The sequence below is a fragment of the Silene latifolia genome, chromosome Y (assembly GCF_048544455.1).
Source record: "Silene latifolia isolate original U9 population chromosome Y, ASM4854445v1, whole genome shotgun sequence".
Classification (NCBI taxonomy): domain Eukaryota; kingdom Viridiplantae; phylum Streptophyta; class Magnoliopsida; order Caryophyllales; family Caryophyllaceae; genus Silene; species Silene latifolia.
Window position 1 is genome coordinate 270,247,316 of NC_133538.1, and position 5,592 is coordinate 270,252,907.

Consider the following 5,592-nt stretch of genomic DNA (forward strand, 5'->3'; position numbering starts at 1 on the left):
CCGGCTATGAATAAATTGCCCAACAACTCAACAGGTAGGTTTTGCAATTAGATCTTGAAAACTACAGATTTTAAGAATGAAATTCAGCACTTCCAAAGTTGTCTTAAATTTCAATATCTATGTTTTTATGTTGAAAACCTTGATTTTTAAATTACAAACTGAGTTCAAATTAACTTAAATACTAAACCGTAACTATTATCCAATTTCTAGGAGCTTAATCTTTCAAACCCACAACTTTTAGTTGAAAACTCAGTCTTTTAAGTTCTGAAATTTTCCATTTTCATTGTTAGTTTTACTTGACATTGTAAAATATGGTTTAAATTTAATGACTACAATTTTTAATTTGATAACTTACTGTTTTAAGACAAAGATTCACAGCCTTGGGATGAATATTTGTGAAGGAACATGCGTAGATAACGGTCGCCGATTCTGGTCACGGTGGAGGTCGTCATCCAGAAATTGGGTCGAGATGGGAGAGTGATCTATTGATCAGGGCAATGGTGATTGGTGGTTTGGTGGCTATGACTAATCTTAGACTCTGCTTGAGGAAGATAAGAAACTCCCGTATAAGTGAAATAAACTTGGGCTGATTTGTAAATGAGGCCGTCTTATTCTAAGACTAGTCCTAGAGAACAATTTCTGAACAAGAAAATGGTAGCAAAGGTAGCTCAAGACTAGTTCATACCAAAGGCAATTCAAGGCACAATTCATATCAAAGGCAGCTAGCTATACTCGGCGTAATTGAATTTTTAACGAAAACAGCTACATACCTCAATCATTTTTATTTGGAGTTCATTTTTTTTTGACATATCACGTATTCCAGCCCTAAAAGAATACCTTTTCCAAGCCCTGAAATTGAATACATGAAAAGTAATCATATTATCGATCATTCATACATATAATTTAATGTTGTTAGCTAGTCGATTGAACTTACCATGATAAGCAGCTTTTTATCTGCCATGTCTTCTTTGTCGCCTTATCCGAGTCAAAAATATATGCAATATTATCTCTAAGACAGAATACAACCAACATCCAATGCGAGCTATATAAAAAAAAAAACTTATAAATCCTTTAACTAGGTCATGAGCTAAGTGATGAAATGCAGGAAAAAAATAAGAAAATTGTAAAACTCACGCCTCATAAAAAGCACCCATCACATATCTCTTTTTTTCTTGAGCTTTTAAAGCATCTGTTAAGTATCTCTCCGTCTCAACCTCGGAATGCATATATGTGCAAAGTCTATCGGGGCACAAAAATCCAACTAATTTTCCCGTCACTCCAAGTTGAGTCCCATAGTCATATAAGAAGCTACATTATTATGAGAATAAAATTCATAAAAAGTATATAAATGGATAATACAACAGCTTGAGTCCCATAGTCATATAAGAAGATACCTTCCCCAAAGTTGAAGTATGGATATATTTAACCATTCATATCTGAACATCTCCCTAATATCATCAAGCATGATCAACAGCTTCACCGGGCTTTCATATGAATAGACCATCTTCTCGATCTCTATAGTAAACAACATATATCCTCCCGAACAAGCATAACAGATCATGTCTTCCAATCTTTGACAATGGACATCCAAACGACTTAACTCATCCTTATTTAGTGGCCCCTTTTTGCTCTTTGTTGCCTTCGCCTAAAGATTACAAGTTTTAAGAACCAAATAAGAGAGAAAATAATTAAACCACCTACAAGTAAATCTAACAAGTGGTTCATTACCATTACCGCGTCGAGTTGAACCTCCTTAATACCACCACCACCAGACAGTAGTATCTTTCTTTGAATTATGAGTGTCTTTTGGCTTAATCCGTTGAACCTTATCTTTATCCTTAGGATTACCCTAGCAATTAGAAATAATACAACACTTAATTAGTTTCTTGACCTTTGCAAAAAAAAAAATATATATATAGTTGATAAATTAGTAGTTGCATATTTTTTTACCTCGGTTGTTCCTAATAAAACCAATGATTTCGGCCACTGTGCGAAACTTCCGACAACCTCACCAACCCTTTCATGTTCATCCCACGGAATTGGAAGTAATGCCTTCCCATCTATGATATTATCAATGGATACGTGAGCATTTTCACATGTCAATAGTGAGTTGTGCACCAACTTACCTTCTACCCATGGCCAAACTGTTCCCTCGGCGACAACGATCTCCGTCTCACCGGCTGACCAGCGGAAGGCATGGAACGGGATCCTGCGATAATGAATAAGAGGAAAATGTAAAATTTTAACTAAACTAGTAATATATTTATATATATATAAGATGTATGGTCATACATATTTTATATACCTTTAGCTCAACGAAGGGATCATTAAGCTTGGTAGCATGAGTACTACTCTTGAGAGGGAGAGAGGAGGAGACGTCTATAGTCTTGTTAATTTCGATGTCATATGACGACTTCAGTTGGATTTGATCCTTTAAAATTTGTGACACATGTTGTTTAACCAAGCTTTCTACTTTCTCCATTGCATGTTTTGTCACCTCTTCCTTAAATGACGTAAAATCATCCTCCGTATACAACTTCCTATTAACTCCAGGACTATTTGATTTTCCAAAAAAGCTAGTAATACCAACACAGCCTCCAATTCCTCTTATGAATCCAGGGCGATCAAATTTTCCAGTGGCCTTAACTAACACATCTTCTCTTCCAGAAGGAACAAACTCCCCTTTTCTCTTCATCTCCTCCCAATAATTCTGTTCAAATGAAAACAGGGTTAATATTTTAGACAAAAATAACCAGAAATGATGTCGTGTTCTGCAATAGTGGCACTCAGCAAAAATTATTCCATCTCATAATTGATATAAATCTAAAGCAAAACTCACTTGCGGCAAAGACAAAACAAGTCTCTGCCAAATTTCAGCTAATTGATATCAGTCATCAAAAATCGTAAGAGCATGAAAGCGTCCATAAACTCGACAATTAAGCTTCAGCGGTAATAATAAATAGTAAATACTCCGATGTTTTCAAGTTGAGTAGAGTTCCTTATCATGACATCAGATTAAAACCATCAGCATAAAAAACTTCAAGTCATTGAGGACACAAGTTCCTTATCAGGACACAAGCTTCAAGTCATTGAGGTGTGGTATTCATGACATCAGATTAAAACCATCAGCATAAAAACTTGTCATTAGCTCCCTCACCACCTTAAATGAGATCAACTTAAAACGGTTTCACATACGACTAAGGCCATGTTCTTTTAGGCTAAAATGGGATTGAGCTGAATTACTATAAAGTTAAGTTTACCCTGAGTTGGGTCGAACTTAAACTTAATAAAGCTTTATGGAACTAGGATGAGCTGAACTGAAAAAATTAATCCCGAATTTAGAACACGGCCTAACGGTTTTAGCACACCGTTTAATTCAGAACCTATCATGGGAGAGGTTTCCTTGACCATTGGCATAATTAATTAACAACCCATGAATTTAAAGCAATCAAAATTGCAGAAACTCAAAAACTCAGAGACCATAGAATCACAGATCACATAAAAAGATGACAAATTTACTCTAAGATGATGAATTTCTACATTTTGTTTCAAGTGATTTTGATGGAAAGATTGAGTTTTGCTTTAGATTTATGTCAGGTAAGAACTAGAACTTTGAAATTTGAACATAATGACATTAACTTTGAGCTGAACATAATGACATTATTACTCTATTTTGAATCTAATCTACTTTCAGTATTTGTCTCTCATTCCGTCGTTCAGTATATCATACTTCCCTGTTCTGCTCATTTGGAAGGCAGGAAACTGGTCTAGTGGATGTGTCAGAAAAACACCCTTACAGTGTGGGAAACAAGGGAGCGCACAAGACGGTTTACTACTGAAATATGTAAAATTACCGGACCTTGAATTGTTAAAGCTCACTTACTATTTCACTTATCAACTCTTGCGTTTGCGACGAAAGGTCCTTGGATGAAGGGGTATGTCATTTGATCCACAAATAACCCCTATCTTGAAAAGTTTCGTAACATTTTTACGAGTAGCTTCGGGTTCAAAGCATCAAGATCATTAGCTAAGGCATCATTTAATTCTTCTTCATACCAATCCTCCATCTTACCCATATAGCCAGCTCTTCCCATATAATGTCGGTGCAAGTTACACTTTTGGGATTCCTGTGCTTTTCTACTTTTTTCCTGCAATTTATTAATTATAAAACCAATAATTTTTTTAGTAATAAACTTGAAAAAAAGAAAACAGAGAGCTGAATATCAATTAACAAACAATAAAGTAATTCACCTTAAATTTCTCATCCATTTCGATTCACAAACTCCTTCCAATCATCTGGTGTTATCCCTTTATAAAGGGGCAAAGGATCATCTAAAGGCTCTGCTCTCCTTTGTTGTCTTGTTTTAGTGATAAAAGAACAAGTCAAGTTTGTCCTAAACAACCTAAAACTCTTGCCCACGTTACTTAGTACCTTCTTACGCATTGCATCATCAGTTAATTTCCATTCGGTCTATCAAAAGAATTCATAAACATGGCACAGAAATCCCATTAACTCAAAGATAAAAAAAAAAAACATCAAACTTCAAACTATTGTGAAAGCAAAAACATCAAAAGTCCTTAATCAAAATCAAATGTTAGTGTATGAAACACAACCTTTAAGTCTTTCCAAATTGAATCTTTAATTCCCTCGGGTACTTTGAACCAATCCTCATATGTGATCTTGATATTATTTCAGGCTATCTTACCAATATCTCTAACAAATTCTCTCCTCCATGGTCCATATGGCCTACCGTGCTTATCAAAATCAATACGCTTAGGCCCTTTATTTGGTCTTTTGGCCTTTATACCTGTTGTTGCACCTCTCCCTTTACGTTTGGGCTTCTTACAATGGTCATTTCCGCTCGTGGGGGCTTCCTTGTCCATTATATACCTTGGGAAATAAATAAAGAAAAAAAGTTAGTATATACCAATTATGAAAATAATATATGAAAGAGATGAAGAAAAAAATATAAAAAAATAAGTTATGTAATATGGCGGTGGTAGCCAAGAATTTAGTATATGGAACAATTGCTCCTTTGGAAACTTAGTATCAATGCTCGGAAGACTACTTACCAGTGCAAGCATTCAACGGGATTTTTCGATTAATTTGCAACTACTCAATCAACTAACCTATTTTTCAGTCAATAATCTTCTAAGATAAGACATCCAGGTATTCTGCAATTCCGTAAAAACAGAGGGATGGTCTAGTATCTCGTTCTTATCAGTGGTTCACAGAGGCCCTTGCTCTAAGTTAAAGTAGACTTCAGTATTTAACAATTAAAATATGTTTTCCTGAAATGATACAGTGTGACGAACAAGAATCAGAAAATCTGGGCCTCTTTTTCACTGACCTCATTCTTTAAGGTCCCAAACATATCTCATTAGCTAGTACCTCGTATGATCGTATCTAATACAGGAGTATTTTTACCTCAATATACAGAGCATGTTGTAAAAGTTATATAAATGCTGATAACAATCAGGAAAAGTATTCCGCATATGAAACAAAGTTATTAGCTTGGTGAATGAAATCTAAGGCTTCTATCTGATTTTCATATTTTAAATTTCAAATTAACAAGATCAGCTTGCATGGCT

The 5,592-nt window shown here is 35.0% G+C and overlaps 1 long non-coding RNA gene across 1 annotated transcript; it reads right to left on the reverse strand.

Annotated features, from left to right (window-relative positions):
• Nucleotides 1-770: 770 nt before the first annotated feature.
• Nucleotides 771-4,694, reverse strand: LOC141633819 (uncharacterized). Its single transcript, XR_012538572.1, has 3 exons — nucleotides 4,615-4,694; nucleotides 935-1,042; nucleotides 771-849 (listed from the first exon to the last, which is right to left on the reverse strand). It is a non-coding gene; the product is annotated as an uncharacterized LOC141633819 (long non-coding RNA).
• Between the last annotated feature and the right edge of the window lie 898 nt (nucleotides 4,695-5,592).